Source organism: Actinia tenebrosa, unplaced genomic scaffold (genome assembly GCF_029948245.1).
Source record: "Actinia tenebrosa isolate PJP-AT-01 unplaced genomic scaffold, QUT_ActTen_1.0 PGA_scaffold13__45_contigs__length_12533684, whole genome shotgun sequence".
Taxonomy (NCBI): Eukaryota; Metazoa; Cnidaria; class Anthozoa; order Actiniaria; family Actiniidae; genus Actinia; species Actinia tenebrosa.
Window position 1 is genome coordinate 3,585,121 of NW_028292573.1, and position 24,620 is coordinate 3,609,740.

Below are 24,620 nucleotides of genomic sequence, written 5' to 3' on the forward strand. Positions count from 1 at the left end.
CTGTGATGAAGGACTAAAAGTCATTAAACATCCGAAAAATCAGTATCTATATTACGACAATATTCTATATTTAATACTATTTAGATTAAATGCGTTCATTGACTGAATATATTATCATTAGAAATAATTAATTTTATCAAACTCATTAATAATGCATGAGGAAAACACAACAGAAATCACGACCGTGAAGAGTGTAGTAAATCTGATACAAAACTGTGTTCATTTGCATAAACTTTAAGTTGAATTTTCTTGGCCAAATTCACTTTAATTTTGAAAATTTTAGTGAAACACAAAGGAACTAACATAGATGTTTGATAAGTCATATACAGTATTCGTGTCCGTGTTGTATCAGATATACAATCACTCGGCTACGCCTCGTGGTTGTATATCTGATACAACACGGCCACTCATACTGTATATATTACTTGTACTTTTTATTTCTCCTAATTTTCAATAATATACTCTAAATTTTCATGTTTGAGCCAATCTTTCCCTCCCCCTCCCCCACCAAACAGACTTGTAGTCTTTTTCTGTCTGTCTGTCTGCACCCAATTTGTTTTAGGGTGGTCTGCTGCATGTGATGGATAAATGAGTAAGTTATTAATACTGATGGGTTTGGTTAAAAATACTAAGGGGTGAAGTTATAGCTTAACATGTTTGCAAGTGTGAGGAGGGTCAATATACAGTATTAGGCGATAGACCCTATTTGTGGTGATGCAGCATATTCCCATTTCAGACCATGTCTTATTATCAAGAGTACCATTTCTTTGTTTAACCGTTGTGCATGAGAAGATGCATGAATATAAATACAACTCAAACAAAGAATCTCATTCTCTAGGTAAAATATGTGGTCTGTAATTGGTAAACATTGCACCCAGATAAATTAGGTCTACTAGGGACTTCCTTTTAAGTCACTTAATAATCGGTGGGGGGGGGGGGGGGGGGGGGGAGTCATTGTAAGGGGAATTTTTTTTGTTTTGTTTTACATCAACATTTCCATACCAACTACAAATCAGATAATTGGGGGGGTTTATGTAAATCCCCCAAAAATAATTGAACAAGCACTTCACCCCTTTACCCACCTCAGAGCGTTTACTAAAGTAACAACCGTATTTCCTCTATTATGACACTAGTCATTAATAAGCCCCCTTCTTTAATAAGCACCCATCTGAGGCGTCAAAAAGTAAAAAGTAAATAAGCCCCCAGCCTCTAATAAGTGCCCACCTCTAATATAAGGTCGGTTGTGGTTCTTTTTCCCTTGTCAGGCCCAGCTTTGAAAGTCATTTTAAGTCTGTCAAGTTTATGAATCAAAAAAATATGATTTATTGATTTATTTCGATTATTATTTATTAAGCTCCCAGCCTGTAATAATTCCCCAGTACAAAAGCACTAAAAAAGAATAAGCCCCTAGAGGACTTAACAGAAGGAATATGCCATATCCACTTTTGCTTCTGTTCATTCATTCCCTGCTTCCTCATCCAAAATTTCTTGGATATTTTCATTCAAATCCATGCGATAAATCGTCAAGATATCTTTCTGTCCACAAAACATCTTATGCCAAAAGAACTGCAAAAAGCTGTTGTACAATGCGGCATTGCATACCATCAGCATCAGGTTTACTATCGCGACGGGATGAGCTGCAGTAGCCTTGTCAACCGTGTAAATCTTGAAGGCCACTTGTGCAGATGTTGTAATGGCTTTGCAAAGGTTGTCCAATGCAAAAATTGACAGTGCAGGGGGTAGGGTGAAGTTTAGTTGAAACACTAAAACGAGGGTGAATACCTTTGAAACAATCACAAGAATTTCGATGTACATATGAGCCTTTTTGTTTTGGTCAATTATAAGCGCATCTTAAACGACTACTAAAGTAAGCACGAATGACAATGACCAAAAATATGGTTTCTTAAGGAGGATCGTTAAGACTTTTGTATTTTTTTCGGGGCGAATTTCTGGAACAAATCGCTTGCATAAAGAAAAGAGTATTAAGAAGGATGATATAATGGAGCAATATAGCCAGACAGTTTTCCAACAATACGGGTCACAGTGAGAGTCATTATAAATGGTGAAGTTATCACAGTCCACGCTTGTCTTTCCATGCCATAATGTACAATCAACGACAAAAATGGCAAAAAGCACCAAAGATACAGCCCTGAACACTTGAAATATGAAGAAGAATGGCATGGCACGAGAGGCAAGTCTTGTTAGGAATATGACCAAAGATGTACGCTGAAAGGATCGAAAAGGGCAATATTATAATCATCATTATCATCATCATTATTCTTACCATTATCATCATCATTAGCATCATCATCTTCATCATTTTTATCATCGTCATCATCATCATCATCTATATAATTATCATCATCATTATAATCATTATTATCATCATCGTCGTCGTCATCGTCACCATCATCATCTTTATAACCATCATCATTGTCGTCAATATCATCATCATCATCGTTATCATCATCGTCATCGTCACCGTCGCCATTATCATTAGAGAAATTTAGCATTGAAACGCATTATCCTGGCCGAAACCGGGGATTTAACGCACATTTAAATTATAACGCGCGTTTAACAGCGTGGATGCACGCTGATACTTCAGCAGTCTAACAATTTCAACAGCAATATCTTCGAAATTGACTATTGTCCATATTAACTATGAGGTTTGTTGTGTGTGGTTCACTCGATAATGGATTGTGCACTGATCAGGTTCCATCTATTTCTTGATACAAGTAAAGAGTTCGCACGATTCTACTGTCATGCTTCGCCTAATTTACCTACCTGTTCTCCATTTTGCTCCATTTTTTAAAACTTTTCTTTGTAGTGTCTTCGTTTGTAGTTGATTTATTTATCTTGGGTTTGAAAGCGGAAGCTACTACACGCGGTGTAATCTTTCACATTTGTCAGACTCGATGATTTTTTCCCCCGGCTGACCAAACAAATTCGGATGGCGATTCAAACTCTATATTGGATTTAATTTCTTTCCTATACAGAAGTAAATTGCATTTTTATGAATAACGGTAAGTTTGAGCCAAATATTTAATATTTTCAAGAATTTTCCCTTGTATATGTATTAAACTCTCAAGTATCCGTGGTCACGCGTCACGCTAGACACTCATTCGTTGGTAGTTATCATTCAGGTTGCACTTATCTCACCAAACTGCTTGAAAAAAAAAAAAAACTGCTTGTACGGACAACTTTTGCAGACTGGAATTTATCAGTAAGTAATAATAACTTAATTGATTTAGGAGTTGTTTTACTATGATCACTTATAGGTATAATGATAATGTTGGACTATTGTTAGCAGTAGACTATGATCAGAAAAAGCGCAGGACTACGAATAAGAATTATCGACGCTTATTCATTCGTTCCAAACATTCGATTTTTTTTAAGCAACAGGCTAATTTCTTTAAGGGATTTTCACTTTCATACTTAGATAATATCATTTTTTTTCGTATTTGAAAGAATTTTCTGAAAGTTTCAGTGCTTTCAAAAATATTTTGCCAATATATTCCGAGATCGAACGAGTCAAGGTTCCAAAACGGACGAGCATATAGGCTCAGTTAAAGTATATTGCGGCCCCAAAACGTCAGAAAAACTACTGACAAAGCATTGTCTCAATTCTTCATTCTCTTTTTATTCATTTTGCCTTTCAAAAACACAGGGAAAAACGCTTTAGGAAACGTATTTAATATCAGCCAGCAAAGCTTTTCACTCTGTAAATACATGACGCTTCGATTCGGCCCTGTTAACACAGGAATTCAACTTAGATTATAGTGCGAAAACAAAGTAAAAATAGGTTCAATGAAGAAAAATCCCGTAGGTTGCAAACCATATATTCCGTGTATATTTCGCTGCGCTCACTCGTGAGAGATCTTTTCAACACTTGAAGATAAAATTCGTATCTCCGCGCGCCCATGTAACATCCTCTATTTATTTGATAGCTTACGTAGTACTCTTCCAATGTTGGAAAACTGAAAAGTGTACTACCTGAAATTAAAATTCTACATTCAAACATATTTCGTGTATTTGCAACTAAATCTGTAGACTTGTAAACAAAATTACGTCACGACTTGTGCTAAATTTCTTGAATTTCTAGAGAAATACGTTTTTGAAACAAATTTAACCGTGATATTCTTACTAATGCCAATAAGCTACACATTTTTTCGTGTCATTACACTTTAACATTCAGCTGTTCTTTTCTTGCTTCTGACCTTGGATATTTATTACATGCACGAGTCTATGTGTTCATTTTTGGAGCTATTTTTTTAGTAGAACTAATAGAACATTTTACATCTAATTTTAACAACATTTATTATTATTTCCGTTGAGTGTACAACATGAAGATTTTGCTCCTTCTTGGCGTGTTGGTGCTCTTTTCCATGCAGCCTCAAGATGTTGATGCTGGTCTGCTTGCTTACGGTATCTGCCAGACTGGCTGTAACACGGTTTGGGTTGCCTGTGTCTCTGCTGCTGGAGGAACTGCTGGTGTGACCACTGGTGCAGTTGGGGTCCCGGCCGCCATTTTGACATGCAATGCTGCACAAGGAGTTTGTATGGCTGCCTGCGTAGCTGCTGGATGTACTCCAACACCTTGAGACGTTCCAAGACATGACGCACCATCACCCTACCACCTTTAAGTGTATTCAATTTGATTAATCGTTTTGACTACTTTTATATTGCATTTATTGTAATCTTAAGTCGCATGCATTTGATTTAAGTCTTGATAAAACTTGATTAAGTACAGCTCAGTAATTGTTAACCAATGCTTTTGATCACATATACAAAATAATGCTCACTTGTTTGTTAAAAGATTTTGAATCAGTGACATCGCTTTCTTTTGTCATCGTGTACAGTGATAAATTGAAATACAATAAAGGTTTTAACAACCTAGAAAATTATTTTTCTTTCTTCCTTGGGTAAGCATCGGAACAATTAGGGGAGACAACTCGAAATGGCGTATCTGACCGCTCGTCAGATTATCTGTGTGTAATCACACCATCTACACCATCGCCTGATGAAGACTAGCAGTCTAGTGCAGTGAAAACGTCGCGGTCCTTCTACAAATCACCCTCAATCTTGAGACAAATGAATAAGTATCAATTAATACCATTTTTCTTGGATAGAAAATGAGCAAGTTTTCAACAAACTAATGATCATTTCAATTCTAAAGTTTAACGTATCGGTCAATTTAAATTAAGCCTGTCCTCGGAGAGGGGGCATGTCCCCTACACCCATTAGTCCAACACCAATCACATTTGGCCCACGAACGTATCCCTTCCAAAAGAATTCAAAATATTTACCACGTGAGAATGTTAATCACTGTACATTTGTTTTACCGACTCCACTCTTACGTAATGCTTCTGGTGCATGGTGTTTGGCATTGACTTGCAAGCATCATAGAGGTAAGTTGACTTTATTTAGACGTACTTGTCATCTTCTTTCTGAAGCAGAACTGTATTTTTGCAATTCCAACATACGAATATAAACTACAATTTATACTACATTTGTGGGCTCAAAAAACCTTTGATTCGTGAAAGGAAATGATGCGAATAGGATACTAAGATATGTGGCTAGCCCTGAGTAAATGAGTAAACTGACTATCAGCCTTCTGACAATATTCACAGTATTGATTCTACATTAGGTAAGATGTTGAATAATCCAAAAAAATATAGTTTGAGTGCGGCTTCTTGAAGTTATAAAGGTTTTTCCATGCCATATACTGATGCTTCAGATAAAATTAGGAAATCAAAAGGTTCAAGTGAACTACTTTTCCACGACGTTTCTGAAATGTTAAAGTGCCTATGACCCCTAACTCAATATTTTCAGCATTGATTCTACATGAAGTGAATAGTCGAATGGTGAAATATTTTCATACGATTTGAGTGATGCATCTTGGAGATGCTAATGAGTGTGATGTCATAGTAAGCATTGTTAAATATACGAAAATTTACTGGGATAGTAAAATATCCTGTATAAAACATAATTATCTTACTCAGGGTTTATAGAAAGGTTATTGCAAATTTGTTTTCTTATAGTAATCAGTGTTTTGATTTTAAAATGATGACAAATAAACCCAAATGCCTACTATGACATCACACTCATTAGCATACTGGAAGTACAAACCTTGATATCTCCAAGATGCATCACTCAAATCATATAAAAATATTTCACCATTCGACTATTCACTTCATCTAGAATCAATGCTGAAAGTTAGGGGTCAGGCACTTTAAATTTTTGCAAAATTTCTATGCTTCAAAATTTCAAGGTGTCAAAATAAAATGCTCTCACAGATGTTCTTAAAATTTTCTGAAACTTGAACAAAGTACTCATCCTCCAAGATCTCAGGCGCGATATTTAGAAACTTAGATCAAAAAAAGGGAGAAAATGTATGGTAAAGCAAACGCACCAATACTTAATAGCAGTTTTATATTAATTCCGATTTCTGTAAAAACATGCTCCTTCGAATTTTTTATCTTTCCTTAAAACTTCCAAAATATTTTTTCCCCCAATGAACTGTTACCGAGCGCGCCAAGAAAACCCCATGGATCCACTTTAAACCGACTCCGTCGTACACAGATCTTTGCACCATCATCAGTCTGCACCAATCAAACAAAGCCAAGTAGTCATTGTATTGACTGGAGGTTAAATGACGTCATAACGTATGACTATATATCTTTTAGTTACTTCAGTCCCCTCGTGACAAAAGCAAAGGCGCAGCTAGTGAAAGCGAGAGAACTGTAACTCAAAACTGTTACTGGAAAATATTAGTAAGTATTGCTAACTTTCTTGATTTTGGGTGTTTTACTATGATCAGCCTATAATGATATTGTTAATCGTGTGTTCTTAAACGAATTTTTATGCGTAAGCCGAACTCAGGATCCGTATATCAGGGACAGAGAGCGAAAAGTGCTGCATTGCTGTTTTGATCAAAACATTTGTTCTGTTTTTGTTTTTTTTCATTCTTTTTCTATTCTCTTTTTCCGTCAAAAAACATCAAGAAACGTTTTTCATTTAATGTTGATATAAGCCATCATCTTTCCACCCGTAACGTACCTGAGTTCATCACGCTTTTCATTTCGGTTTCCAAGAATTACAAGAAGGACAAGCGAACAATAACCGTATATGGCAAAGCTAACCTTGCTTGAAGCACAGGGATTCAAGACTCATCGTACGTGTGAAAATATAAATAATTACGGAAAATCAATAATGAAGAATCAGCTGCAGTATCATAACGTATCCGTTAAACTACCCAAAGTATTTTCAGTTGGTTATACGCTATAACAAATATATATAGAAGTAAGTCAGTTATTGGAAACCGAATCTCGGCGTTACATGTGATTCTTGGAATTTCGAGCAATGATTGGAATTGCGTTACGTCCTCACATGTTTGAATTCTTGCATTTGTAATACAAAAAGACGATATGTTAATACGATTTTGATAAAAGTATAGCGCCCGTCGTAGATTTGTAGAAGAGCTGATTCATTTTGGGGAGAAGTAAAATTATTAATTACACAGGCAATATTTTGCCGACTTAAAAAACCGACTGATTCGAGTATTGCTCTCGTTTTTCTTGGAATTGTTTTTTTTCTTTTCGACTTGTTGAAGGAGCGATATTGACCAATATTAAATTCCCAGTGTTTTTTTTTAAACGTGCAACTGTTCTTTTCTTGCTTCTGACATTGGATATTTATTATATGCACGAGTTTATATGTTCATTTTTGGAGCTAATTTTTTAGTAGAATTAATAGAAAATTTAACATCTAAGTTCAACTTCATAGCATTTTTTTCTTATTTCCGTTAGATATTTTACACCCTGAGTGTACAACATGAATCCGAAGTTGCTCCTTCTTGGCGCGTTGTTGTTTTTTTCCCTGCAGCCTCAAGATGCTGATGGTGGTCTGCTTGCTTACGGTATCTGCCAGACTGGCTGTAACACGGTTTGGGTTGCCTGTTGCGCCGCTGCTGGAGGAACTGCTGGTGTGACCACTGGTGGAGCTGCTGTCCCAGCCGCCATCTTGGCCTGCAATGCTGCACAAGGAGTTTGCATGGCAGCCTGCGTAGCAGCTGGATTGACTCCAACACCTTGAGACGTTCCAAGACATGACGCACCATCCCCTCCCACGGGATCCTCCTTTCTGTTTAAGTGTAGTCAATTTGATTAATCGTTTTGACTACGTTAATATTGCATTTATTGTAATCTTAAGTCGCATGCATTTGATTTAAGTCTTGATAAAACTTGATTAAGTACAGCTCAGTAATTGTTAACCAATGCTTTTGATCACATATACAAAATAATGCTCACTTGTTTGTTAAAAGATTTTGAATCAGTGACATCGCTTTCTTTTGTCATCGTGTATAGTGATAAATTGAAATACAATAAAGCTTTTAACAACCTAGAAAACTATTTTTCTTCTTCCTTGGGTAAGCATCAGAACAATTACTGAAGGGGATACAAATCGAAATGGCGTATCTGACCGCTCGTCAGATTATCTGCGTGTAATCACACCATCTACGCCTGATGAAGACTAGCAGTCTAGTGCAGTGAAAACGTCGCGGTCCTTCTACAAATGACCCTCAATCTTGAGACAAAGGAATAAGTATCAATTAATACCATTTTTCTTGGATAGAAAATGAGCAAGTATTCAACAAACTAACGATCATTTCAATTCTAAAGTTTAACGTATCGGTCAATTTAAATTAAGCCTGTCCTCGGAGAGGGGGCATGCCCCCTACACCCATTAGTCCATCACCACTCATATTTGGCCCACGAACGTATCCCTTCCAAAGGAATTCAAAATATTTACCACGTGGGAATGTTATAATTACTGTACATTTGTTTTACCGACTCCACTCTTACGTAATGGTTCTGGTGCATGGCGTTTGGCATTGGCTTGCAAGCAACATAGAGGTAAGTTGACTTTATCTAGACGTACTTGTCATATTAGGAGCAGTTCGTATTTTTGCAATTCCAACATACAAATATCAACTACAATTCATACTACTGCATTTGTGGGCTCAAAACACCTTTGATTCGTGCTTCGATACCAAGACGTAATCGCCTAACCCCGGGGATCAGAAATTACTTATTTAAGTTTCTGACATAACCTTGTTGGCTTCAAGGTAATGTTTTTGCTAAAACCAGCTTATTGCGAAATGTTTGCTAATAAAATTTTAAAGCGTTTATGAGAAAAATACCGCAGAACTACGTCCTCGTTACAAGTGGTCCCAAACCATTAGTGGTCATTCCCATTAGACAATTATCATGACGTCATTATATTCCTGATCTTATTTACATACTCAATATTCTGGTGAACCAAGAGTTTATAAAGTAAGCCCTACTTTTACTGCTGGTTCAGTCACTACCTACGATATGACCATATATTTCATATGATATTGAAAATATCCACTATATTTTATATCACCTCTAAGGGGTACTTTTCTAGTGATATTTACTACATTGCCTTTGATTCTTTACTCCCAACGTACAAATCATAAACAGGATGAATAAATATGAAGGTGCACCATCAACAATAACTTCGACAAGATTTCTTCGGTTAGGATTCAATTTCATCATTTTCATTTTCTTCATCCTTAACGATATATATTATTAATATTGATTTCTTTTCATACAACAGACGCACCCTCGTTTGATTTAAGCTCAAAATATACGTACAAAACGTTGATTACAGGCTATATTTACAAGGCAAGGGTAGCTCGAGTTAATTTTGCATTTTTATTAATTTCAAAACATTAATTTTGGCGCATAATCCAAAAACGTTTTTCTTGATTGAATTCTGGGGATTTCCCTAGTCACGTGATTTCCAGGAATTTGCTAACATGACATTTCTCAGAATTTGTGTCACGCCATTTTTCTCAGAATTTGCTTACATGACATTTCTCAGAATTTTTTCACACCGTTTTTCTCAGAATCTGGTCGCTGATCTATTCGATTGCTGGGCATATTTTGTTGATTTAGGGCTTGTGTAAGAGTACTTTGTTTGGTTCTATGATGCAAATCAGAGGATCGGCAATTTTCAATTTTGTGTGCTGGAACCGCCCATTTAATACTACTTAGAGACTTTCTTTTCAGAGTTCCCCCTTCCAACTAGTAATTATTCATATTTATGCCTTACTAATTTGCATAATTCCTAGACAAGCTTGGGTGAAACCCCGATTCGCTTTTGCTAAAGTAAACATTTAATTCTTTAGTCTTTCTAGAACCTTGTTTTTCGCTCCTTGGTGATATTTCTTTCGTGATTCCACAGATAATTCTTTGACCACCACTCTTTCGTCTCTTCGATCTTATCTCAGAATAGCTTCTAATATATAGTTGCAGTCATATGATATCATATATTATAAAATATCCAATATTAGCGTTTATTTAGGAACATTTATTTTACGATCGAAACTAGACTACATTTACACCGACTCCGTCGTACATAGTTCTTTGCACGCCACCATCATCAGTCTGCACCAATCAAACAAAGCCAAGTAGCCATTGCATTGACTGGTGGTTAAATGATGTCATAATGTATGACTACCTTATTAAAGGGCCACTTGGACGAAAATCGTTCCAAATTTAAAACTCTTTCATTCGAGCTGGAACTTTGCTGAAATAATCTTGAATACATTAAGAACCACCCACTGGAATATCTTTCTAATATTCGAAAGGAAAGGGCCAAAATTTTACGATTTATTTTCGTCCGCCATTAATTTCTTTGACTCACAGAATTCGGCTCAAGAAGACTGGCACGAGTACTTATGACGTCATTTACTCAACCCAAACCAAAACATTGGTGGGTAATGTATGTGCCATGTTCGTAAAACTCGGTTTATTTGGTTTATTCAGAAAATATATAATGTTTCATTCGGTTTCCTAACTACTATATGACCAAACAATGTCTAGGCGCTGAAATTTTTTACTTTCAATAATACTGTCGATCATAATTCGAAAATTTCAATACATCTCGGCACGCCAAGAATCACAACAAAGTAGGACGCATGGACGAGATTCTAGCGGTTCCATCGCGCGAAGTGACTGAGATATTCGGGATTTATTCGAAACAACTTTTCAAGGTATATTTACATACAAGGGCAAAGAGCAACCCCACAATTTGGGTCCGCGAGACATCCGACACAATGAAAGAAAAATCTACGAGCTGAGTGACAGACGCCGCTGTCGCGCGAGTAATAAATAAGAAACCTTTGACATGTTCTTTTACAAAGATAATATTAGATAATCGTATGTTTGTACCTATTCAATGCATAATAAACATTTTGAAGCAAATAATAACCGTCCTGTAGTAAACCAGCTAGGAGAATTACGAGCTCACATTTTAAATTATTCGGCACATAGATCTAAGTATATTGTCACAAATCTTTATATCACAACGCAGAATTCATAACATCAATCACTATTAGATTACATTGAAACTTCAAATTTAAGATCTTTATATCATGGACAGTATGTAGCAAATACAAATAATGAAATGAACGTAAGGAATTTTTATGAAAACCTCTTCCCAAGCAATTCTTCTTCTTCTAGTTCGGCTTCATCTTCATACATTATAACTTATGGTTCTAACTCTTCAGGATTGACAAAGCGAGCGTCCAAAGGAGTTTCCATTATATTTGAAGAGGTATCAAAGGTTTAAAAAAAGTCTGTTTAGAGATTCTTTTCACGATAACGCGTTTAAAACATCAAATAAACTTCAGGTGATTTAACAAGAAATGTATGGTCAAAACGACGCTAACATGACGGTGTTGAGTAAATGACGTCACAGCGTAAAACTGCTGTACATAATGACTCGTTGGCCGTGACACAAAGAAATTAATGGCGGACGAAAATAAATCGTAAAATTTTGGCCCTTCCCTTTCGAATATTAGAAAGATATTTCAGTGAGTGGTTCTAAATGTGTTCAAGATTATCTCAACAAAGTTCCAGCTCGAATGAAAGAGTTTTAATTTTGGAACGATTTTCGTCCAAGTGGCCCTTTAAAGCGAAGGGATTGAAAGCAAGAGAACTGTTACTCAAAACTGTTACTGGATAATATTAGTAAGCATTGCAAACTTTAATTCTTGATTTAGGGTGTTTTACTATGATCAGCCTATAATGATATTGTTAATCGTGTGTTTTTAAACGAATTTTTATGCGTAAGCCGAACTCAGCATCCGTATATCAGGGACAAAGAGCGAAAAGTGTTGCATTGCAGTTGAGTTCATCACGCTTTTTATTTCGGTTTTCGAGAATGACAAAAAGGACAAGCGAACAATAACCATGTGGCAAAATTAACCTTGCTTGGAGCACAGGGATCCAAGACTCATCGTACGTGTGAAAATATAAATAATTACGGAAAATCAATAATGAAGAATCAGCTGCAGTATCATAACGTATCCGTTAAACAACTCAAAGTATTTTCAGTTGGTTATACGCTATAACAAATAGATGTAGAAGTAAGTCAGTTGTTGGAAACCGAATCTCGGCGTTACATGTGATTCTTTGGAATTTCGAGCAATGATTGGAATTGCGTTACGTCCTCACATGTTTGAATTCTTGCATTTGTAATACAAAAAGACGATATGTTAATACGATTTTGATAAAAGTATAGCGCCCGTCGTAGATTTGTAGAAGAGCTGATTCATTTTGGGGAGAAGTAAAATTATTAATTACACAGGCAATATTTAGCCGAAGTTTTAAAAACCGACTGATTCGAGTATTGCTCTCGTTTTTCTTGGAATTGTTTTTTTCTTTTCGACTTGTTGAAGGATCGATAATGACCAATATTAAATTCTCAGTGTTTTTTTAACGTGCAACTGTTCTTTTCTTGCTTCTGACCTTGGATATTTATTACATGCACGAGTCTATATGTTCAATTTTGGAGCTAATGCCTCTAGGCCGTAGCCTAGTACAGAGCAGTATGTTCTACACAAAACACATGCTCACTCAAACTTATAGCAGTTTTTACCTATACACTTTTACACTGAACTCCACTGATAAGAACCTTTCTTAAAATCGTAGGCTTAATAGGTTCTTATGTGGAGGGGTCTTAAGGAGGCTCTGCGCATTGAAACGGTTACAACTTCGTCTTGAATAACTCGATCTGTAAGCGCTTTTCATACAATATCAGGGAAGGATTAAAGGTTTCAAAAATGAAAAATTAGTTTAAAGCGGCCTTTTCATTATGACATTGTAACATTATATGATATTGTGTGACAATGCATCTTTGTTTAACTAGTTACGTTATAGTTAATCACATGATTGTAATCGTATATATATACACATGTATGCCAGATATATATCAGCTCGCGTACTGATCAATACATGTAGTATAGAGTCAAGATAAAACAAATAAATCGAGACATAACCAACCGAAGACTATCACATGGATGTCAGAACCGGGATCAGTTAACTTACTTCGAAGAACCTATTTGTAAAGCCAAGTCTTCGAGAGATGACACCCGGGGATTACACAACAATAACACCGAGGTCAATTTTCAAGTCGCCGCCACGCATCATCGTATTCATTAGTATATACATCGTATTGTTCAGCAAATCCAGTACGAGAATGGGAGATCTTTCAGGCTTCGAAGCCCCAAAGATGGATTGGTCGTCTGGACCAGATTTATATAACCGTTTCAAGCGTTTTAAACAGAAATGCGAACTCATGTTTGATGGGCCATTGAAGGGCAAAACTAAAGAGTAAAGGATTAACTACCTACTGTTATGGTCAGGAGACTATGGACTAGATCTATACAACACTTGGACATTGGACGAGGAAGAGCACAAGGACATAAATGGATATTGGAAGAGATTTGAGGATCATGTTAAGCCACAAGCAAACCATATCTTGAACAGATTTAATTTACGTAATGTGAGACAAAACGGCAGACCGCTAGACGTATGAGACGTATGACGCTGAAGTTAGCCGGACATTCAGCCGGACATTCAGCCGGACATTCGCAGAGGTCAAGTTAGATATTAATAAGTGCTACCAAAATTCTCCTGATTTATATATTGATTTTAAAATACTCCATTTCGGTGAGGAATCCAACATGCTTTCTTTCTAAACAAATCTAATAGCATAATTTTTAATGGTTTTGGCTCCGCACTATAGCAGCCCGCGACACTTAGAAAAATTTTAGCATCTCACTCGAATAACAACTATTTAAATTTTAATAACTTCTGTACGATTCAACCGAATTCCTAGAAAATCATGCAACGGACTATCACTACACCACTTAGCCCAGTGCAAAGGCTTTTAGATTTTTTTTGAGATTTTTTCTTATGTTTTTGATGCCCTCAATTCAAAAGGTTTTTCAATTAACGCCGAATTCAAACTTGAATAACTCTTCGCCGGATGTTCCATTTTCACTTGTTTTTCCTTCACTACACGCTACAGCGAAAAAAGACCCCAGTGCAAGATATTTGCAGGCTATAAACATGTCGAAAATGCTCGAAAAAAGACTCCGAACTTGGTTCGTTCCACAAATGACATCCGACACTTCAACTCACGCGAAGTCCACTTCAGACACGCTCGCCTAATTCCAAGTTTAATAACTTCTCTACGGTTCAACTAAAACACCCGAAAATCAATAACCAGACGCTCACTACACCACTTAGCCCAGTGCAAAGGTCTTTAGAATTTTTCCGAGATTTTTTCTTATGTTTTTGATGCCCTCAATTCAAAAGGTTTTTCACTTAACGCCGAATTCAAACTTGAATAACTCTTCGCCGGATGTTCCATTTTCACTTGTTTTTCCTTCACTACACGCTACAGCGAAAAAAGACCCCAGTGCAAGATATTTGCAGGCTATAAACATGTCGAAAATGTTCGAAAGAAGACTCCGAACTTGGTTCGTTCCGCAAATGACAGCCGACACTTCAACTCACGCGAAGTCCACTTCAGACACGCTCGCCTAATTCCAAGTTTAATAACTTCTCTACGGTTCAACTAAAACACCCGAAAATCAATAACCAAACGCTCACTACACCACTTAGCCCAGTGCAAAGGTCTTTAGAATTTTTCCGAGATTTTTTCTTATTTTTTTGACGCCCTCAATTCAAAAGATTTTTCACTTAAAGCCGTTAAGCTCGCGATCTGCAACGCGTTGTCATATGATTGTTGAACAAAGAAAGATAGAGTACACGAGAAGAAGCTATAATATGCCTTTTCGCATATAAAAGGCACACACTGTTCGCCGTAGACCTACAGAAAGGTGTTACGCATTTTCGAAACAGGTCGATCCGCGAACTCAAAAGGAATCTGAACTCAATTGATTTAATGTAACTCACCTGACGTCGCTGAAACGTTTTAAGCTTCAGTAAGCACAGAAAAAGGACGAAAATGCAAGTTTGCGTCAAGGAGAAGACAGATACGAGGTGAAAATGAAATTAAACTTCCTGTTTAAGCTTATTTTTCTGAATGAATGAATGTTATTTATTTACACCACATCCAGATATGCTTATTGCATTTTACAGATAATAATAGAAAAAAAGAAGGTGTTAGGTTACCTTAAGTAATCAAACAACTAATCAAGTCAGGTAGCCTATTCACAAATATTACATTAAAAAGATAAATAACTTGGGTCTATTTTTACACATGCTAATAATACATTTATAATGACAAAAAAGAAGAAAGGCATAATAATTAGGTGAAAATAACAAAAGAAATAATATCATCACTGGCTAATATTGGACTGGAAACGTTTTAGCAAGATTCTTTTTAAATATTTTTTTAGAGGAGCAGGATTTTATTTGTTGAATGTTATCACTGTGATAAATATGTTGTTGAAAGCGGTATTTGCGTACATCAGAGATCGTACTAGTATCACTATAATAGAACAAGAGCTTGTGTCGCTCACACTGATGATGTCTTTGTTTAAAGTGCTACTTCCTCAACCTCGGAAAAAAGCGATTTGGAGTATAAGGCATCTTTTTTTTTTTTGAAAAATTTCCAGCAATATTTGATCACCTTACTCTTGAAATGAATGGTTGTTATCCTTACCTGGATATCAAGGTTTCTCAAATGACGGTGCCAACAGTCGTAAACTGCTCGGGTTTCCCCTTCTGATACATTTTCAGGACCATAGACGAACTCAGCTAGCTTCCAGAATTTACCATTACGTTTTCTCGAGTCGCCTTTTGCGGGCCGTAAGTCAGGATTGTTCCTTACTATCTGAACAATTCTCTGTACATCAAGCGATCTTTTTTACCGTTTCTGAAAAAAGGAAAGTAACAGTTTTTTACAGTTCGTTTGGAATGAAACTGTTCTGGTGTTTAACCTTAGAATAGGGAAAAATATATATATTTATGTAGCTGTGTAGTCAGCCTAACCAACTTATTGCACTTACCTTAACACGGGGCATTTTTGCTTGAATCGAGCATGAATGGCATCGCTGATATTCCTTTCAAGTGAAATACTTACTGCTCATTCTGCAGTGGTAGGAGCAGCAAGCCGATCTTAGGTATGCAATAGTTGCCAAAAGATAGTAAGAACTATAGAGTAGCTTGACAGTGATTTCTGTGCGGGTCAAATGCGAATGATGCTATGTTCTCATTGCCCTACTATACATATAGTTGTAAATGCGTAATTAGTAGCTTATCGCTTCTTAAAGATATGACTGTGTTTTCACTCGGACAATTGAAACTAGCTTAAATACGACACCGGAAATAAGGCAAAGTTAAACTACCTAGCAAGATGGTTTAAATTGTCCTACCAAATAAATGGGCCAATCACAGTGTTATTCTTGAAAGGTGGACGTCGCATTTAAAAAACACCTTCAGGAATTTTACGCAAGTTAACTAATCAGGGTTTGGATAGATGCCTATTATCGTGTGACTTCCTGTCCCCATCCTGGCACGCCTATAGATAACGTGATGACAAGGAACAAGGTGCAGATAAGCTTGCTGCAATTAGAAATGAAAAAAACTTTTATTTTATTTTAATTTAATCGTTAAAAGAAAACACTTGTTCTGAATCTTGTGTAAAATGGTACCCTCGACATAGTATTATCCGACCCTCGACTTAGTACCCTCGACCTCGACATAATACTCGACCCTAGACACTTGACCAAAAGACAAACTCATGTAAGATCCGTGTAAATGTTGACAAGAAAATTGACTGGATATCGACCACACACGGTCATTTTTTTGACGAAGTCATATTCCTACTTCTCAGTGCTGTGTTCTATCAACATATTTATTCCAAAAAAGGTGGTTTATTTTGGGGGTTCATTGTGTTTATTGTTCTATTACTGCCATACAAAGTTTCATTTATAGAGGTAAACAGCAATATTCTTTAGAGAAGAAAAATCGTGGTTCATTATGATTGGTTAATGTTGACACTTGTTCGTTGATGATGAAAAGGCAATGGAAAATAACGAAAGTTTGAATTCGGCGTTAAGTGAAAAACCTTTTGAATTGAGGGCATCAAAAACATAAGAAAAAATCTCGGAAAAATTCTAAAGACCTTTGCACTGGGCTAAGTGGTGTAACGAGCGTTTGGTTATTATATTATTAACCTAACACCTTCTTCTTTTTTTCTATTATTATCTGTAAAATGCAATAAGCATATCTGGATGTGGTGTAAATAAATAACATTCATTCATTCAGAAAAATAAGCTTAAACAGGAAGTTTAATTTCATTTTCACCTCGTATCTGTCTTCTCCTTGACGCAAACTTGCATTTTCGTCCTTTTTCTGTGCTTACTGAAGCTTAAAACGTTTCAGCGACGTCAGGTGAGTTACATTAAATCAATTGAGTTCAGATTCCTTTTGAGTTCGCGGATCGACCTGTTTCGAAAATGCGTAACACCTTTCTGTAGGTCTACGGCGAACAGTGTGTGCCTTTTATATGCGAAAAGGCATATTATAGCTTCTTCTCGTGTACTCTATCTTTCTTTGTTCAACAATCATATGACAACGCGTTGCAGATCGCGAGCTTAACGGCTTTAAGTGAAAAATCTTTTGAATTGAGGGCGTCAAAAAAATAAGAAAAAATCTCGGAAAAATTCTAAAGACCTTTGCACTGGGCTAAGTGGTGTAGTGAGCGTTTGGTTATTGATTTTCGGGTGTTTTAGTTGAACCGTAGAGAAGTTATTAAACTTGGAATTAGGCGAGCGTGTCTGAAGTGGACTTCGCGTGAGTTGAAGTGTCGGCTGTCATTTGCGGAACGAACCAAGTTCGGAGTCTTCTTTCGAACATTTTCGACATGTTTATAGCCTGCAAATATCTTGCACTGGGGTCTTTTTTCGCTGTAGCGTGTAGTGAAGGAAAAACAAGTGAAAATGGAACATCCGGCGAAGAGTTATTCAAGTTTGAATTCGGCGTTAAGTGAAAAACCTTTTGAATTGAGGGCATCAAAAACATAAGAAAAAATCTCGGAAAAATTCTAAAGACCTTTGCACTGGGCTAAGTGGTGTAGTGAGCGTCTGGTTATTGATTTTCGGGTGTTTTAGTTGAACCGTAGAGAAGTTATTAAACTTGGAATTAGGCGAGCGTGTCTGAAGTGGACTTCGCGTGAGTTGAAGTGTCGGATGTCATTTGTGGAACGAACCAAGTTCGGAGTCTTTTTTCGAGCATTTTCGACATGTTTATAGCCTGCAAATATCTTGCACTGGGGTCTTTTTTCGCTGTAGCGTGTAGTGAAGGAAAAACAAGTGAAAATGGAACATCCGGCGAAGAGTTATTCAAGTTTGAATTCGGCGTTAATTGAAAAACCTTTTGAATTGAGGGCATCAAAAACATAAGAAAAAATCTCAAAAAAAATCTAAAAGCCTTTGCACTGGGCTAAGTGGTGTAGTGATAGTCCGTTGCATGATTTTCTAGGAATTCGGTTGAATCGTACAGAAGTTATTAAAATTTAAATAGTTGTTATTCGAGTGAGATGCTAAAATTTTTCTAAGTGTCGCGGGCTGCTATAGTGCGGAGCCAAAACCATTAAAAATTATGCTATTAGATTTGTTTAGAAAGAAAGCATGTTGGATTCCTCACCGAAATGGAGTATTTTAAAATCAATATATAAATCAGGAGAATTTTGGTAGCACTTATTAATATCTAACTTGACCTCTGCGAATGTCCGGCTGAATGTCCGGCTGAATGTCCGGCTAACTTCAGCGTCATGCTAGACGTCTTTCTGACAGAAGCACAACTCATCGTACAAAGTTGTGGATTTCCCGTCGAACTACGAGATGAAATGCTGAGAGACACTCTAGTTTTTGGCACTGGCTATGAGACTGTTAGAAAGAAATGCATTGCAGAGGGAAATTCATTGACGTTCCAAAGAGCGAGGGAAATCGCACGAACCGAAGAAGCAACACGTGAACAACTTGTCGCGATGAGCAACGCAAGCCATGAAGTAAATGCTCTAAAGGGTCCACAGCGACAAACGCAAAATCAACGTAAGTATGAACAGTACCCTACGAATAAAGAAACTAAATCGACGACCAAGTCCACGTGTCACCGTTGCGGGAATGAACAGCACACAGCAAACCGGAAATGCCCCGCCAGCGGTGTCGAATGTCATTACTGCCACAGACGAGGACATTTCAGTAAGATGTGTAACAAGCGCAGACAAGTACACGAAATAAACGAGGAACCAAGTCCTGAACACTGTGAAGAAGATTTTAAAAGATTCTTTATGGGATCGCTTGAAGTCGACGGGTTACAGAGTTCAAGTCGCAACAAAGTGATTACAACCGTTAACGTCACAACAAGGCCATTCCACAAGAAAATGACAAGGTTATCATGTAAACTTGATACGGGCGCAGAGACCAATGTTATGTCTAAAACAGACTTCGACAAGATAATCGCTTTACCGAAAGATAAAGTACTCGGGCCACCACATATTCTGACCGCGTATGGTGGACAGGAAATCCGTTGTATCGGTACATGTGAACTGTACGTACACTACAATGGGAATACTACGAAGGTACCCTTTACTGTAACAGATGTACAAGGGCCTGCCATGCTTGGATGCAACACGTGCGAACAACTTGGACTCGTTACAATCAACTGCAGCATTGAAACATTCAACAAGCAAAAAGGAAAGTTGCAAGACAACCGTCCTCTAACCAAAGAGAGACTCATACATGAATACAAAGACCGTTTTGAAGGTATTGGTACCTTTGAAATGAAGCCATACCACATCACCTTGGACCCAAGAGCAGAGCCGGTCGTTCACCCTCCTAGAGCAGTACCTATACATTTACGCGAACGTTTCAAAGCCGAACTTGACAACATGGAGGAACTTGGAGTTATAGAAGCAGTAAATGAGCCTACAGACTGGGTCAACAGTGTAGTCCTGAACGAGACAGTCAACGACAAGGGTGAGATAACAAAGCTAAGAGTGTGCCTGGACCCCAGGGACCTCAACAAATGGGTAAAGCGAGAGCACTACCACTCTAGGACGATAGACGATGTAGTAAGCCAACTACATAATGCTAAATTCTTTAGTATTGTTGATGCCACGAAGGGCTACTGGCATGTGCCTCTTGACAAAGAGAGCTCGCTGCTCACCACGTTTAACACCCCATTCGGCCGGTATCGATTCACGCGAATGCCATTTGGACTAAACGTATCGCAAGACATTTTCCAAAAGGAACTCGACTCATCCCTAGAAGGCCTGCAAGGTGTTACAGGCATCGCCGACGACAACTTCGTGTATGGCAAAACAGAGAAAGAACATGACGACAACTTAGCCAAATTAATGTGCCGCGCAAGAGAGAAGGGCATAAAGTTCAATAAAGACAAAGTGCAAGTCAAATGCAAAGAAGTGAGTTTTTTTTGGACACACATGGACACCTGAAGGGATTAAGCCAGATACAAAGAAAATATCAGCCATATTGAACATGCAACCACCGCAAAGCGTCAAGGATTTACAGAGTTTCTTGGGCCTTGTTAATTACTTGACAAGGTACTCCAGCCGTCTAGCGACAATCACAGCACCACTAAGAGAACTGACCAAAGCTGAAACAGCTTTTGTTTGGGATACAGAACAGGATAAAGCCTTCCAGGATGTCAAGAAAGAAATCGCATCAGCTCCAATACTCCGGTACTTCGACAAGAATGCTGAGACAACTATTCAAACAGATGCGTCGCAGAAGGGACTAGGCGCAGTCCTCCTACAAAATGGCCAACCAGTATGCTACGCATCGAAAGCACTCACAGATACAGAATCAAACTACAGTAACATTGAGAGAGAGACGCTAGGCGTGGTATGGGGCCTAGAAAGATTTCATTATTTTATATATGGGAAGCACTGCAAGATAGAAACTGACCACAAACCTCTTGAGTCAATCTTCAAAAAGAAACTCGCTAGCTGCCCCCCGAGGCTACAACGATTGGTGCTCCGCGCATTGAAGTATGACGTCACAGTTACATAAGTTAAAGGAGCTAATGTCCCCATTGCAGACGCCCTCTCGAGAATCACTCCACAAACAGGGCCAACCATTGGAGAACTACCAAGAATAGATGTCCACTGCATCACAAAGACCCTACCTGCCTCGCCTACAAAACTTAAACAGATCAGAGAAGGGACAGCAAGGGATTCTACCATGTCGCTTCTCAGAGAAACCGTGTTTAGAGGATGGCCTGATCAGAGAGGTAATTGTCCAGCAGCTCTATTAGACTATTGGAATTTTCGAGAAGAGCTTACTATCGAAGATGGTATCCTCCTTAAGCAAGACCGAATCATCGTCCCACCCAAGCTACGTGCTGACATCTTACGCGCCCTCCACCAAGGCCACCTAGGCATCGAAAAGTGTCTTCTCAGAGCACGATCATGTGTATTCTGGCCTGGAATAACGAAAGATATAACGCAAATAGTTGAACAATGTGAACCATGTCAGAGATATCAAAATAAGAACCAAAGAGAACCAATCTTGCAAGCTGATACACCCAGCCGACCATGGGAAACACTCAGTTCTGACATGTTTGAGTACAAAGGTAAGCACTACCTACTAGTGGCTGACCAATACAGCAAGTTCCCAGTCATACGTTACCTCACAGGTACTACCTCAGCAGCCGTCATCAGCCACCTGAAGAGTATATTCGCAGAGCATGGTATTCCATCACGCCTTATAACTGACAACGGACCGCAGTACAACTGCAGAGAATTCAGTTCGTTTACAGCAACATATGGTATAGATCATGTGACAAGCTCACCTTTGTACCCACAGTCAAACGGTTTTGCTGAGAGAATGGTGCAAACCATAAAAAACATCCTGAAGAAGTGTGACGAGCGAGGTGAGGACCCATACTTGGGGATCCTTTCGTACAGGACAACACCAGTCAACAATAACCTCAAGTCACCAGCAGAACTTCTTAACAGTCGAAAGTTCAAGACCACTTTACCAGCTGCACAAAGAGCATTCCAGACTGGAAATGATAGGGACCAGATCAGAGAGAGTCTACTTGACCGACAAGAACAGCAGAGTAAATACTATAACCGTACCACTGGAAGAGTACAACAACCCTTATATGGTGGGCAACCAGTGCGCATGTATGATCACAGATGGAAGACATGGGAGCCAGCAGTAGTACAGCAACAAGCTAGAGAACCAAGGTCGTACCTTGTGAAAAGGCATGATAATGAAACTGTATATCGCAGAACAAGGTCTGACTTGCGACCGGATACAGCAGTACAAAAGCAAGATACACCACCAAAGCCACCAGCAGATGACCAAGTACCACAAAGTACTAGTGGCATGGACACGCCCTCAAACTACACAACTAGATATGGACGGGTTGTCAAACCAACAACAAAGTTTGACTTGTAGTTCGTTGAGAGGAGGATGTAACATTATATGATATTGTGTGACAATGCATCTTTCTTTAACTAGTTACGTTATAGTTAATCACATGATTGTAATCGTATATATATACACATGTATGCCAGATATATATCAGCTCGCGTACTGATCAATACATGCAGTATAGAGTCAAGATAAAACAAATAAATCGAGACATAACCAACCGAAGACTATCACAGACATAACTAACGTTTTCGCACGATTTGAGGTTCAGAGCCCATGAAAATATTGAGCATTGAATATTTAGTGCATGGATCACACAACAATTGGTTCTATGTAGCACAAGAATTTGGAGTTGGCGTGAAATGTGTTTCTTGTTGACTACTAAACCAAAATAACGGGGCCACAATAGCGGGGGTTTTAACAGTGAATGTGCCCCCGACTACCGGGGAAAATGTCTGATTTTAACACCACTCAAATGTTAAATTCCCCGGTATTTCGCGGGTGTCGGGGGGTGGGGGTTTCAATTGACTAGTGCACAATTGTTTTAGTAGAATTAATAGAAAATTTCACATCTAATTTTAACATTTTTTTCTTATTGCCGTTAGATATTTTACACCCTGAGTGTACAACATGAATCCGAAGTTGCTCCTTCTTGGCGCGTTGTTGTTTTTTTCCCCTGCAGCCTCAAGATGCTGATGGTGGTCTGCTTGCTTACGGTATCTGCCAGACTGGCTGTAACACGGTTTGGGTTGCCTGTTGCGCCGCTGCTGGAGGAACTGCTGGTGTGACCACTGGTGGAGCTGCTGTCCCAGCCGCCATCTTGGCCTGCAATGCTGCACAAGGAGTTTGCATGGCAGCCTGCGTAGCAGCTGGATTGACTCCAACACCTTGAGACAGTACAAGACATGACGCACCATCCCCTCCCAGGGGATCCTCTCCTCTGTTTTAGTGTAGTCAATTTGATTAATCGTTTTGACTACTTTTATATTGCATTTATTGTAATCTAAGTCGCATGCATTTGATTTAAGTCTTGATAAAACTTGATTAAGTATAGCTCAGTAATTGTTAACCAATGCTTTTGATCACATATACAAAATAATGCTCACTTGTTTGTTAAAAGTTTTTGAATCAGTGACATGGCTTTCTTTTGTCATCGTGTACAGTGATCAATTGAAATTCAATAAAGCTTTTAACAACCTAGAAAATTATTTTTCTTTCTTCCTTGGGTAAGCATCAGGACAATTAGGGGATACAACTCGAAACGTTGGGTCCAACCGCTGTCAGATTATCTATGTATAATCACACCATCTACGCCATCGTGCTTCGATACTATGACGTAATCACTTAACCCAGGGGATCAGAAACTACGTGAGATAACCTTGTTGGCTTCAAGGTAAAGTTGTTGCTAAAACAAGCTTATTGCAAAACGTTTTCTCATGAAATCTTAAAGCGTTTATGAGAAAAATGCCTCAGAACTACGTCCTCGTTACAAGTGTTCCAAAACCATTAGCTGTCATTCCCATTAGAGAATTGTCATGACGTCGTTAACCAAGAGTTTATAAAGTAAGCCCTACTTTCGCTGCTGGTTTAGTCACTACTAACGACGTGATCATATATTTCATATGATATTGATACTCTTACGGAGTATGGCGCATTGACGGCGGTACGGATTTGACGATATCTGCTGACCAATCACACAGTGCGATGTTAATTTTCATCCAATCAGAATTTTCGAGTCCGACACGACAAGGTCATGAGACGACAAATATATCACGGCACTTTCTCTCATACCATTGATAAAGACGTTGTAAGTTCGGCGCTAATGTGTATTTGATAGTAGCATGTAGGCGAGTTTTGATAT

At 38.1% G+C, this 24,620-nt stretch overlaps 2 long non-coding RNA genes and 1 pseudogene across 3 annotated transcripts; 2 read left to right on the plus strand and 1 right to left on the minus strand.

The window, feature by feature from the left end:
* Positions 1 to 1,316: 1,316 nt before the first annotated feature.
* LOC116288234 (uncharacterized) lies at positions 1,317 to 2,925 on the minus strand (annotated as a pseudogene). Its single transcript, XR_016119581.1, has 2 exons — positions 2,785 to 2,925; positions 1,317 to 2,226 (listed from the first exon to the last, which is right to left on the minus strand). The product of XR_016119581.1 is annotated as an uncharacterized LOC116288234 (transcript).
* A 192-nt stretch (positions 2,926 to 3,117) lies between these two features.
* On the plus strand, positions 3,118 to 4,901 carry LOC148911631 (uncharacterized). The gene is made up of 2 exons (XR_016119582.1): positions 3,118 to 3,223; positions 4,336 to 4,901. It is a non-coding gene; the product is annotated as an uncharacterized LOC148911631 (long non-coding RNA).
* A 5,659-nt stretch (positions 4,902 to 10,560) lies between these two features.
* Positions 10,561 to 23,964, plus strand: LOC116288235 (uncharacterized). The gene is made up of 2 exons (XR_016119583.1): positions 10,561 to 12,062; positions 23,365 to 23,964. It is a non-coding gene; the product is annotated as an uncharacterized LOC116288235 (long non-coding RNA).
* The last annotated feature ends 656 nt before the right edge of the window (positions 23,965 to 24,620 follow it).